Below are 14,761 nucleotides of genomic sequence, written 5' to 3'. Positions count from 1 at the left end.
GACACGACAATAAAATTTTACAATGGAGGGGGCAGCCTCCGGTATTCTTTTTCGTGACCTGACCGACTTCTCACAACAAGCAAAGCATAAACTGAAGCAAACAAAAATGTTTTCTATATTCTTGGTTTCAAACCATATCAATTGTCACTAGGCCTATGGAATTTACTTAGTTACGCTTAGTTAGACTGGGTCGGTGCATGGTTGGTGGAAGGTCGTGTTAACTTAATCTTGGCAAGTTGGTCCGAGTAAGAGCTAATGGTATAAGTCATATATTTATATAAAATTTATTGCTGCAGGGTTAAACTTACGCCGACTAAGAAGCCACGTCTTAACATGACCAATGTGGCAGACATGAGCCCTATGCAATACTCCAGCATTATTATTATTATTAATTGTTGCTAGCTAGGGCAAACACTGTAGCACCACGTAATGCATGCTATTCGCATGCTGACTATTGAAATAAAGATTTTCCTAACACGAGAATGAAATAATTTGTAGCGAGGCACTTAACAAAAATGTGTGCTTTAGTTTGATATCATTATCAAAATGGCCTATTACACAGGATTGCATATTTCCTCACACGCCTTTCATACACGTTATTTTTTTTATCTTTCTTGTGTATTCACGTTTCCCGCACTTATACACCTCGCTACATTATTCCCATACCAAATGTGAAGAACAACAATTATAAAAAAAATATATATAAAACCTCACCTTGCCCTTAGCCTAAACCAGCTCTAAATATGCAAGGAAACACGCCCTCAAGTTTTCGTTCTGATCAGCTAACTTCGAAACACCCAGCTATCAAACTATTCATTCAAAATGAAATGAATGGATCTCTCTCATTCATCATTCGCTTACTCAGCTCCGTCAGTGCATGCCTAAGTCACGCGTACAAGTCACAGTTCTTGGATACATTGTCCCAGCTTCCCAGGTATGTAACATTGATTCACATTCAGTAAAAATGTATGTTTGCTAACACATCACATTCAGTTGTGCTGGATCTTAACCCGGAAAATTACATTATTGACTGTTCGGCATTTTATTTTCCAACCATCATGACTATAGTAAACATTTTGCTAATGTGCCGGTTGAAAGTTTTCGTTTTCCTTAGTAGCTGAGGTAAATAAAGTGCTGTATAATTATATTTATTTATTCATTTATATGCCTATCGCATGCATTAGATTCGTATACCAGACAATTATGCGCAGTGAGTCTATTATTGATATGGGGGTGTTTCACAAAGATCCTAAGTTAAACTGATCTCTATTGGACTTAACCTGTATGGAAGGCCGTGAGCAGCTTTGAAATATTTTGTAAAAGTTATTTTAAAAAGGAAAAAATGTTGATTAAAATCATTCATATTTTCTGTTATCAATTAGATTTCATGTTCTTGATGTGGAATTTATAAAAAGTCTAACATACTTTTGAATATATTTTATTCTAAGGCTACAAATCGCTCTCCATATTTTTTAAGTCCAACTTAGAGATAAGTTCAAGTTAGGATCTTTGTGAAACACCTCCAGTTCTTTTGATATCTTAAAGGAGAATGAAACCAATAAACATTAGCTAATAATCTTCTGGAAGTCTGTCGCCCAGTTAAGATACTTAAATTGTATTACAAAGCAAGGAAAACCATCTATTTTGATAGGGTGTTGCATAATGACTGGGTAATTTAAACTTAGCTCCATCGATATTAGGCTATCAGCTAAAGTTATTAGGTTTCATTATCATTCTTTTTAAAGTTGTCCATGCATTATTATGAGGTAAGTGATGAAGTATTCCACTCGCTTGTAACGATGTATTGTGTTTCAATACTTGGAGTGACGATTGCAATTTGGTTGTGGTTGTTGTTGTTGTTGTTGCCGTGTCGAGTATAATAAGAGCAACAAGAGGAACAGTTTAAGATGTCTCCAAACTTGACCCTTTTTTTGAAAATGTGAAAATACGGACTTCATTGGAGGAGCCTGCGCATTTAAATGATTTGTTTAATGTGGCGCCGTATAAGTGTTGTGAATCATCATCATCATCATCATCATCATCATTTGAAACCATCCGAAAATAAAATTGGGATCGAGAAATTGATCCTAATGCGGACAGAAATGAACAAATTAAAAATGCATTCATATTCCCCATCTTATTCCACGTTGAGCATTCGATCACTGTCTACCATTCATCCTTCAATTCTGAATATGTCACTGCAGATTTTTTTTTTGTGTGTGTGTGTGTCCTGGCAAGTGTCCCAGATTGTATTCATTGTGGGAGAAAAAAGGAGAAAAGTTGCCTTACATGTATGAGTGAACTCCTCGTTGCAAAAGTTTGGGCAAGTTTGCTTAGTATGTAGTCAAATGTGTAAATACTAAACGTCCATATTTGCGTTATGCTCTTTCATATTTATTTTTCATGGGTAGAATAGAACCAAAGTATGATACGCACCGTGCTCGCAAAAGCTTGGGCGTTGATTAAAGCGACAGGAAGGAAAATGGGGCCTCGAAAGGGGCATTAAATATATGTTTTTGAATACCTCGGTCAAACAAACAATTTTACTGCCATTCAAACTATTTTCTCAAGGTTTTAAAAATAATATTAATTCCTGTATCCTGTCTCTTTCAGGATTATATTTATTCATGTCACAGATGAAGTGAAAAGATGACGTACAATTTTTACAATGGAGGGAACACGACACTAAAATGTTTACAATAGAGGGGACACGACAATAAAATTTTACAATGGAGGGGGCAGCCTCCGGTATTCCTTTCCGTAAACTGACCGACTTCTCACAGCAAGCAAAGCATGAACTGAAGCAAAACAAAAATATTTTCTATATTCTTGGTTTCAAACCAAATCAATTGTCACTATGGAATTTACTACCCCTTTGGAGATAGCTCTGGAATTTGTTGAAGAAAACCACAAAAGATTCACAGATCAATTCAAAATATTCAATAGTAAGTTAAAGTCGTTGAATCGCAATGGGTTAGTGATGGATCAACAGATATAATCATAGTTTAATATTGCACAATTTTATGAGGTGTTATGGAGGAGGTTGAAAATTCAATACTCTTTTAGGAATGCGGGTCACGCAACACAAGTCGAACAGAGTTATATCATTTATATCTTCTTTTTTAAACTCGAGTTTCGATTTGTGTGGGTTGAATCTTATCACACGTTACAAATAATACTCTAAGCACCATTACACCGTTATATGAATTCATTTAAAAGTTTTTTAATTAGTATCTTATGTTCCTTATATAATCAGATTTCATTTCGGGTTTCGTTAATATAAGCGCCTTAGATTATGTCTAATTTCAGCAATAATGTATGGTGTGTTACTTTTGCTATATTTCCATTTCAGTTTCAGTTTTCCGTAAGAATTTCCTTTCATCTATATATTTGTTTCTCATCGTATGTTTTTAATGGGTATATATTTTGATTAATTTGCTTTATTTAGCTAGAATTTCAAAAGTTTTTTAAAGATTATTCGTAAAGATTAATATTTATATTGCATCATATTTCAGCGTTCATGGGACTTAAAAGTGTTCATGATAGGCATAGCAGACAGAGAGTTTTGTGAAAACCTCACAAATTATTTTCATATTTATGATACAAACAAACTAGTTTGTTTATAAATTATTTGTTTGTTTTAGATCATTGTTAAAAACACTCACTCTTAGCTACAGTGCCGCTTCTTTTCCAGTGAGTGCAGTGGAAGAAGAAAACTCGGAAATGTATTATTCAGGGAATGCGAATAAAATGGAAATTGAAATATGAATTATCCTGACGAAAATAAAGAAAATTGTCAAAAATGGGTACAATTTCAGTTTTTATATGAATATGTATATACTTTCCTTTTTAGACATTTTGTAAAGATGCTGATCTGGAAGTAAAAACCTAATGTGGGCGGACTATTAAATCGAATTTTCATCATATTCATAGTCGGTCGAGGACCATTTTTTTGACGTTGAGATGTTTAATTGATTTTTTCCCCTAAATACTGTCCCAGCCGTGAAATAAAGATATAGGTATGCTACGAAGTTTCTCCACGCACATACATGTAATACACAATTGCGTATTTGCATACCCGGTGAATCCTTGCTCGTAATTTAACGAAACTCGTGCTGTCTATCAATTAATGAATGTACTCCATCACGGTGAATTAGAGCGGGACAGCAAGGCATAATTACTTTTGAAAAGAAAAACAGAATCCTGTTATACATATATATATACATAATCCTAGAATGGGCTTTAACCTCAATTGTTATCAACCATTCAAATAGGAGACATCTGTCATACTTCAATTATTTGTTTTGTCATCAGTTTTTCACAATTCACAACTTTTTCCCCGGGCTTTTTTCACGGTACATAAAAGCGAGTAATATTGCAACAATCAGTTACAACCGTACTACATGCAGGTTGCGTCAACTTGTAGGAAAAACCATAAAAATACAATGTTACCTTCAAAACACATAGAGGCGGGGGTGGGGCGGGGGGCTGGGAGTGGGAGGGGGGGGGGGGTTGAACGGAGATTGCAGTGGGTCTAAGAATTTCATGTGCTCTTCCCCGAGACAGTATGATGAATGATCACCCTCTCAAGTTTGGCTCAGTATTTCTTATCCACCGATTGATATCACTATTTTATGGTAAGATGATTTTGTAAACATACAAAGTAATTCATTCACATAAAAGATAAAAGATCATTTAAAGACCCACTGCACTACTTGTAGCTACTTGCGCCCTCTATATAACAAACAATGCCTAATCGGTGACCATTGGTCCCCCATGATCCTCTTTTTCTTATGTTAACTGAGAGCTGAGTTGATGAGATAACCACCTGTCCAGTGACCTTGCAGGGCAGTCTAATCCCTCCTGTAAACTACGGCAGATAAGCTTTAATGCTCAAACTTCAAAACAATATCGGTACAGGCATTACTATGATAATTTTTTGTGTGTTTAAAGATGAAGTTGAGTTCTGGTCATGCGATTGCATTGTGAAAGAAACGGTGTGGAACCGACCAGAAAAGGTTGATCATCTAGCATATAAGAATTTGTGTGTATTGCAAGGTTCGGGAATCATCAAAATGATAACAAATTCGGCCAAGTTACAAACACTATACACAGACAGATGTATATGGGACTACACGAACACGTGGCGTAAAAAGCCGGCCCCGATTTTTACGATGTTACATGCATATTTAGAATATGAAGGTATTTGAAGAGCCATGCTTTTCAGGGAACATGTCTTATCTGATGTTCTTCCACACTTGCATAATAAAAATGAGTAACGCTCACAAATTATTTTTCACCTCTCCCCAGAACTCAACCTTCTCTTTAAAGATACCAAAGAACATTTCTCTGAAAACATTCCAGAACAATTACACTGATTTAAGGTAGTGAAACATTTTGTTCTACTCTTCATAAAGGACAATTTGTCAATTATTGGACACATTTGTAATGTTTGTTGTACAAAAAAATCGCAGGTTCGTATAGGTTGTTCAGTAATAATTGAATTAATAAAGTTGTGCAGATCATACGTGGATTTCTTAACATTTCTTAACATGACGCACAAAAGAGTGTATTTGCACTCGTCTGCATGAAGAAAGGAATTCATACAGAACTTGTGTTGACAGGTAATACATCGCTCTATACATGGACGTGCATGGAACACAGTGTTTAGATGCTTTGTAGTTATTTCGTCTCCTTTTTGAACTACCATGACTATTGAAGGGTGGAAATTGGATTCGTAACATTTGAAAGAGGGTGGATTAGCTCAAAGTTGTGTTTGGGAAAGGAATTTTGATTAATGGGACAAGGAGCACAATGAAAAAATAAAGTAATTGATATGTCTCTCTTGAAATAGAGCAAAAATGACAGGTTTTTGTGAAATCCCTTTTGTAAAGAGAAGATATTTTTACAGACCGTATAGAAGAGACATGTTGATTGAGATAACTAAGCAGAAGGTGGGAGTGGGGGCAAATTTAATACGAGAGACTGTGTTAATGCTTTGCCTGTGTGAAACATAACAGATTTGACTGAGAGACAATGGTTCAATGGTTTAAAATCATTTCACTTTCGCATATTACCTATATAATAAAACATAAACAAAACAAAGCGGTGATTTACCAAAATCGGTACAATAGTAATGTTGCAATTATTAAATGATGTACATAATTCTTTAGTGAACATATACAATGCATCATAATCAAAGAATTGTGGATAATATAATAATCCTTAATTACATCTTAATTTGAGAAAAAGTGGAGGAACCTACAGAAGAAGTAAAGCTGAAGTTATAGATCCCCTTTTAGAAGAAAAAAAATCAAACTTGTATTCAAGAATGAAAAAAGGGGGAAAAATAACGAGTTTAGTGCAAGGACAGAGAAGGAAAAGGGAAGAGTCTAGGATAGACAAGGAAAAAGGAGAAGGAGAACAAGTAAAAAAAAACAAAAAACAGGAAGAGAGAGAAAGAAAGAGATAGCGAGATAGAGGGGGGAAGGAAGAGATAGCGAGATAGAGGGGAAAAGGAAGAGAATAGGAAGGAGGAGGGGGAAGAGAACGATAGAGACTGGGGGTTAGAGAGAGAGAGAGAGAGAGAGAGAGAGAGAGAGAGAGAGAGAGAGAAGGGACAGGGTGCAGCATCCTAAGTTCATATGAGTTCAAACAAGCACATTTCAACAAAAGGGTAGCTGGTAGTACGCAGTTGTAGGACTGCCAGGCTTATCACGAGAAGCCTATTCAAATTGACAAAGGTAGAAACATGTTGAATGGACGTGCATGGTTTTTACACATTATACAGTTCGTACAAGGAGGAATGGATATCAGTAGATGAGAAGAAAATGTATGTGTCATGTGTGGGTGTTTTATGATTATGAAGACAAAAACAAGACAAAGAGCGAGAGAGAGGGGGGTAGCATCACGTCACTTCACGTGTATATGGAGGTGAGCAATATTTTCCTCAGCAACACCAATAAAAACACAATTTTACAAAGGAAAAATTGTCTTGTATACATTATGTCTGAATCATAGACTCAAAGTCCACCATGTTTTCTAATGCCTACACGTTATGTCACTGGGAGTAAAAGACCTAAAAAGGAAAATATGAAATGCTGTCTGTAATATTCTTGTGCAAATATCCTATCCTACGGAAACGTGATAGCTTATCAAATGCTTCTAAATGCTCGTGAAAATAATTGCATTGTTTACTTATTTCATTTATTATGATTATGTAAGAAAAATCCTTAAAAAATATAAGAAAACTTCATCAATGTTTATATAAAGATTAAATATTTTCCATTATAGTGATAAGAATTCTATTCCTTGGACGCGGCACGAGTGACTCTGAAAACATGGATACCATCATGTCTATAGATGGGTATCTCAAAGAGATTCTGCGTCATTTTATTCATCCGTCACCCATCTGCTTAATCAGCCTCTAGACCCTTTTTCTCCAACGGGTTCTTGAAGTTCTCTTAAAGTTGAAAAGGCTTGTTTGAAGATAATCTATAGTATTAGTCCTAAGAATTATATAAAGAATACCTATTTGTAATCTATTTAGATTTGGGAATCACAAAGTGAAAGAAATAAAAAGAGGGGCAAGAGCTAAAGAGCAAAGGGCAAAAGTTTAAAATGAAAGATAAAAATCTTATTGAAATCCTAACATGGATTAACTTAATTTTGGCAGACCCAAACTCATATTTCTGTGATTGTTACAAACTACTTTGCACTTTAATCATATTTGTTTTAAAGTACAGATACAATTTTTTGAAGTTTGGTAACTACCAACATTCAGAACTATATGTAATTCCCCCCCCCCCCTCCCTTCTATGCCTTTCTCTCCTCTTTATTTTCGGTCTCATAATTTAATTGGTTTTGTATCTTTACCTTCTCTCTCTCTCTCTCTCTCTCTCTCTCTCTCTCTCTCTTCTCTCTATCATTCTCTTTCTTCCTCTCTTTTTCTTTTCCTTTTTCTCTTTTCCTAACTATACAACGTGTGGGAGTAAAACCTGACAGTAACCTTCAATCTAAGCGTGAACGTTGCATGCACTCGTACCTTTAATGAAATACCATTTTCACCCTTTTAGTTCTGAAAAAAAAAAAACGTAAAACAAATATTATGGAATCACTATGCACCGCTTGCTAAGCAGGTTTTAAAAAATTGTCGAAATAAACCACCATTGACAGCGAAAAGTCACATCCGACATTATTATTATTATTCATTAAGTTTGGTTTTTACTGCAAAAGCTCAATCCAACTACTTATCTCTACCCCTTTAAATGGAGGAGGGGCGTCCAAAGTATGTAGGTATGGGCATTCCTTTGAGGTTTCTCTTATAGAAAAACTATACAGCTTTTCTTCCCTGCACTCATTATCACTGCCAATTGGGTGACGTGCTATTGTGTCTTTTTTTACCTTCTTCTAGAAATCCTTTTAAAGTAATCAGAGCATGACATAATTTTGATAGAATTTCAGACTTACAGGATCAGATTTTAAAGGGTATTTCACAACATTATCTATGGGTACATGGCTCCACTGCTAAGTTCATGAGTTCTTGTAGTAGTACTATATAATTAATAGGCCCAGTTACACAGCGGTCAGAACTCCGCAAATTTTGACCTCAGTATGAATGGGACTAATGATACACAATTCGACAAGCTTGTACCTAGACTACATCACCATTAAAATATTTCTTAATTTGTACTTCTGACAGTTATCCCGATAATCCCCCCCCCCCCCCTCACTTAAAAATAATACACCCTTGGACAAATAACCCTATATACTCACAACTACCTCTCTAGGAAAAATATACTGGAACAGGGGTGTAGTTGCGACAATTATTACTCCTGTCTTTATTTCGTCTAAGTTATCGGATTAGGGTTTGGTTTAGGATTAGGTATAGGTTTGGTGTTGGGTATATAGGGCTGGTGTTGGAAATTAACGCGGACCAATTGTTGCAGAAGCAAGTGTCGTACAACCCGTGTACCAAGTTAGGATCAGAGTGATACAGTGTACAGAGTACGTGTAAGAGATTGATTACGCAGCAATATTTTCGCTGGAACTTGTTTCGTAAAACCGAAGAGTAATCGAGTAAGGTGACTTTATAAAAGTTCATCTCTTGTGTGATTTGATATAAATGATGTGTAAAAATAGTTAGCCGTGTGCCATTTTTCCATTTAACGCACCGGTTCATCTTGGCCAGCAAGCTATGAAAACACCTATTTCTAGCTTGTGTTGTTGTCCTGTTTACTCCGGGGGAAATATTTTCAATTTATTATCTTTTCTTCTGGATGAGCAAGCATTTTTGTGTGGGAGTACTATAAGAAACCATTACAAATCCCTGAAAATGAGATTTTAATCTCCTTGATCTCAACTAAGTTCAAGGTTGAGCTAACAATTACGTATACTTTTTTTAAACGTGGTGCCCGAAGATCAGAAATTATTCAAAACGAATGCATTTGATTATATCTACCTGCTCTGATATTTCCCTCGCATCATGGTGCTCCCAAATCGTGTTACTGGGCTTATTGACGAACCAAGAATTTGCAAGAGGTATGCTTGACATGGCAACAACTCATATACATTGTTGCCCATAAAGTTGGAAGAAATTTTCTCACCTATTTTTATCTTCTCAGGACGTTATTGATCAATCAAAGTCACAGAGATTGGTCAGTAATGTTCTGACTTCTGAGATAATATAAACTTTATCAAGAACGTTCGGTGTTGCTAGGTAGGGCAAGCATGGTTTGTCCTACCTGATAACAATAAATGTATGCAATTCGCATTCTGACTTGAAATACAATTATTCATAACAGGTTTATAAAATAATCTATAACAAGATTGCACTTTACACTTGCTTACATTACGAAAGCGGCCCATTGCTTTTAATTACGGGGGCGTTCCCTGAAAACGGTCAGAATCCCGATTAGCAAACGAGATAAGCTTACTTTAAATGGCGCCTTTGTGTGCAACTTGTTCGAGCAATATTGCGATTTTCTTTTTGAATGGCAACTCATGAACCGTCTAAACAATCTACTTTAAAAAAAGATTCTTTCTTATTTTAGGATAAGGGAGGGGGTGCACGCCAACGCTTGTCCTATAATCTCTCGCAGTTTCAATTAGATTACATTGATTTATGAAGAGATTTTCCCATTTCTTTGATCACAATTCTTGCCTTTTCACGAACTATTGTGTTACTTAAAATCGGATTGAATCGCTTATAGTGAAATCATGCATTTCTAATTGATGTTTTGTAAACCACTAACCCGCTTCCTACGCAGAATATTGTTTTATTGTACTTTTGTTGGCCTTTCATCCTTGAACTTCATGATTTATGTCTCCAACTGTTGCGTGGAAATCAGGGGATAATGGGCCTACACAAATTCGAAAGGGTAATCCCTTTTTAAAAGACATTTGACAATTTATTTGATTTGTTTTCTCATTTTAAATGAAATGTAAGAAAAACGCCACTCCTAAAAGTTTTAGGAACCACTGATCAACGTTTATGGTAGGGTAAAGTATAATGTTCGGTTTATATGGAAACATTGGTTTACATTTCGAACAGTTTTGATAATAAAGAGAGATAAATTTATCAAGGTTATTATTTTGTTAACCTTTTACTTTCAGGTATTTGATCTTCTTTCGAAGAAAAAAAAATCTTAAAGATGAGAAAGCTTGTCCTGATTCTCTTGATCTCGATGTTTCTGGTAGCTGAGCTTATGGAAGGAACAGGTAAGACTATCAATGTGTTTGTAGATCTGATGTGGCGTAGGTCCTTTCATTGAAAGGTCACTAAATGGTTTCACACCAGTATTAGGGTGTGGATGCGGTCGTATCACTAGGGACTTTTAGATTTGCACGACGAGAACGTGGACTGATACATGTGACACCCTTTTAAGGCAATATGAAGTCCTTTTAAGCCAGTGCCTTAAAAGGACGTCACATTGCCTTAAAAGGGTGTCACAATGTAGCAGTCCACGTTCTCGTCGTGCGAATCTAAAAGTCCCTATTTTCTTTTCATGTTGCATTTTCCTCTTTTGTTTTCTCACTCCCCCCCCCCTCTCTCTCTCTCTCTCTCTCTCTCTCTCTCTCTCTTTCTCTCTCTTTCTCTCTCTCTCCCTCTCCCTCCTTCTCCCCCTGCCAGCCCTTTCTATCATTTTCTTCTATTTCTTTCTCAACTATATCTCTATAATTATATAATCTACCTCTCCCTCTGTACTCTATAGCTCCCTCCCATCTCCACCCCTCTCGCTCTCTCTCTCTCTCTCTCTCTTTCTTTCTCTCTCTCTCTCTCTTTCTTATCTCTCCCTCTCTCCTTCTCTCCCTGCCAACCCCTTTCTCTCTCTCTCTCTCTCTCTCTCTCTCTCTCGCTTTCTCTCTCACATACACTCACTCTCTTTTTTTTTATGACAATCCGCTCGAGGGGCACGTGCCTCTTTCGCTACACCACTGTTACTACGGGCCTCCCAAAACCAATCTTAATCAGGCATCATTCCAATTACGTTTTGCTCTTTGCTGTCCGTGCTGGGTGAGGAACCACACCCCCCCCCCCCCCACCACCACCACCACCACCACCCCCTCGCCCCGTGATGTGTAAATTTTTCATGTAGTGTAGGTTTACTTTATGTCTAAATCTATTTGGCCTTGCTGCCCTTCCCAAAGCCTTTCATCAGATTTCTTTTATAAATAGTTCACGGTTTTATGCTGTTGTGGAGTGTTTTTCCTTCTCAAATGGTTTGTGTGTGAGGGGTCGATGTGTATGTTCCGTTAGATCATTAAAACCCCCACGCCATAACTTCATAAAATAATATCAAATACAAAATAATACATAAAAACTACTTAGCAGCACGGATGTTTGCGAAGCTCTGCTTAGGTTACAATGCGATACGCTTTGATGCAGACTGAGGTAGCAGATAGCCTATACAAAATATAAAATATTGGCATTCGAGATATAAAACTGTTATTCCTTTTTCTCCGCATATTTCTACAGAGGCTGAATTCGCTCGACGCCGAAGGACCGCACCGAACGGTAAGGGTAAACATCATATAGATGGGGGGGGGGGGGGGGGGGCTACCTTCATCAAAACAGTTGTTTAGTTACTAAAGAAAAGGTTGCACACCACGCTCTTACATATTATTGCATATGAGTGTATTGCTTTACAAACCATCATCTACTGCAGAGTAATAATGCTCAATGACTTTTACCACTTTATTTCGAACTGCATTTTCATTAATTACAACAAATCACGTTGAGCGGTATATTATGGAATAAGGCACATGATGTGTTTCAACTCGGATCTTTTCTTTTCTTCTGAATTTCTGAAATTCCAATAAAGTTCAAAGAAACTGCTTTAGTGTGTACATGTATCTTTGAGATTGAAATATTTGTTTAAGAGTAGGGCCTAAGTAGAGAATCATAAATGATAAATCAACTTTTTGGAAACAGTTATTCTAACTATTACCGTGCTGAAATGCTCTTTAACCTTTAATTATCTTCTTTCTAGCTCGCAAAAAGAGAAAAGACATTCTAGAAGACCAAGTTCCCAAAGCCGACATTCTCATCAACAGAGGGTCTAAAGCAGACGAACTATAGCATCCTTTTCTTCAGTCCATCGGCAGATGATGATAGGATATTTACTTTATCTGCTTCAAAATACTGGAACGATCTACCTCTTAGATTTAGGCAGTCTCCATCAGCTATTACCTTCAGAAAGGCCTTTAAAACACATCCTTTTTGCAGTTGGTAGTTTAAGACTGTTTTTCTTATTACATGTATAAATAATTTATGCTATTTTAATTTTCATTCACAGTAAGTGCTTATGGGAAAAATGCGGTATGAGTAATAATAATAATAATATTCAATCATTATTTGAACCCGCGAATTCAAGTAATAATAATAATAATAATAATAATATGTCTTGTTTACACAGGTTAGCCTCATCAGTATTCATACTGTTCTCCCTGAGGGCCCTGCAATCAAATTATTAATTATTATTAATTATTATAAAGTCAGCTTTAATATCGAAGATACATCAAACGGTCAAAATAATTATCTATTCAAATATGATTACTCGTTAGTGCCCCTCGTATAGAGTGTTTCTATTCAAATTTGAATAGAATCAGGTATATATGTTTGATGAAAGAAAAACTAATACTTTCAATTTTGTATTACAATATATTGAGAAATATGAAACTCATTTTTTTTTTTTAAGTATCCAGTTTTACTCTGGAAAACAAAACAATTCTTGTTCAAGTTTTTAGGAATGAAATAACTGTGTAGTGTGATAACATTTTCCTATTATGTAGTTGAGATATATCTAAGTTATATACATTGTGATATTATGAAAAATGAATTATGTCGTATTTATGTTCGTTTATCAAATGATACAATAGTTTTGTTATATTTATGCTTTAGTTTGTATAAGCTAGGACTATGGAAAAGGATTTGTTTCTATTTTATGTGCGAAAAGGAATTGGAGTTTAGATTGAACAAGTATAAAAGAAACTCTCTCCCACGCTCTCCTCTATTCTCTCTCGCTCTCTCTCTCTCTCTCTCTCTCTCTCTCCCTCGCTCTCTCTCTCTCTCTCTCCCTCTCTCCCTCCCACGCTCTCCTCTCCTGTCTCTCTCTGTCTCTCTATCTCACTCACTCACATACACCCAAATTCTTTCATTTATTTATTGCCTCCCTACACCGTGATATTTTCATTTGTTAGTGATAATAATGTGAATAATATATGTACATCATTTTTCACACGTATTCATAGCATCCTGACAAGTGACAAATAAAATCATAAATCACCATCACGGAACCCTAGCGCAATCATTAAATTTAGTGATGTATGAAATGGTTATTGTTACGGTTGAATAGCGCCATTTTTATGTTCACTTTCTTTCTTAACATACCGAGTCATTACAGTTTTATTTCAGAATGTTTGGGCTGTGAAATTGAATGTGCAAAGGAAAAAAAGAGTCATTTGAATTGATTCTGAAAAAAGGGTCATTTTCCTGCAGTTAAAAATGCTTCTTCTATTTCATGCCCTCAAGTATCTTCAAATGTTCCCTAAGAGTTATGAAGTTAAGAGTCAACAGAAATCGCCTGCACTTATCCAGATTTGTTCTTCAAAAATCTTTACTGTAATCCCAAAATAATTTGGTTAGGCGAGGGTAGCCCTCAAACTTTGTGATTGTTTCCTTTGAGTTATCGTTTAAAGGTAAAGACCAGTATTGGAAACGCCCCAATTTCAAAAAAATGAAATGGAAGCTCTCATTACCAATCATGTGAAAGAATATGTTTTTGACTAATACATGATGATAAAAAATTTGCCGAGAAACCGCCTACTAATTCATATATTTGGTAAATTTGTTTCTCTCATGGTCTGTGAGAGATATAGGGTAGTCCCATATACATCTTTCTGTGTATAGTGCTTGTAACTTTACGAAGAATGGGTCAAATTTCTTGTCATTTTGATGATTCCAGAACCTTGCAGATGTTAGATGCTAGATGATCAACCTTTTCTGATCGATTCCACAACGTTTCTTTCACAATGCAATCGCATGACCATAACTGGTCTTTACCTTTAAAGCGTCAACTAAAATTGCCTGGAGATTTACAGCTTAGCTATTGAAAAAAAAAAACTTGTCTATAATGTGATTTGGCAGGTAACTCATCTAAATTGACGCGAGAGCTGGTGCCAGCAGTCTATTATTGAGCACCTATTTTTGTTGCATTATTCACTGCATTTCGCATCTTTTGTTGGAATTTCTTTTTTTTAA

At 36.0% G+C, this 14,761-nt stretch overlaps 1 long non-coding RNA gene across 1 annotated transcript; it reads left to right on the top strand.

Moving 5' to 3' along the window:
* The first annotated feature begins 810 nt into the window (after positions 1-810).
* On the top strand, positions 811-13,153 carry LOC115929251. Its single transcript, XR_004066401.1, has 4 exons — positions 811-934; positions 10,615-10,719; positions 11,978-12,016; positions 12,492-13,153. It is a non-coding gene; the product is annotated as an uncharacterized LOC115929251 (long non-coding RNA).
* The last annotated feature ends 1,608 nt before the right edge of the window (positions 13,154-14,761 follow it).

The sequence above is a fragment of the Strongylocentrotus purpuratus genome, unplaced genomic scaffold (assembly GCF_000002235.5).
Source record: "Strongylocentrotus purpuratus isolate Spur 01 unplaced genomic scaffold, Spur_5.0 spur5_scaffold_4, whole genome shotgun sequence".
NCBI lineage: Eukaryota > Metazoa > Echinodermata > Echinoidea > Camarodonta > Strongylocentrotidae > Strongylocentrotus > Strongylocentrotus purpuratus.
The sequence above is the reverse complement of the archived record's forward strand: the minus strand, read 5'-3'. Positions and strand labels throughout refer to the sequence as shown.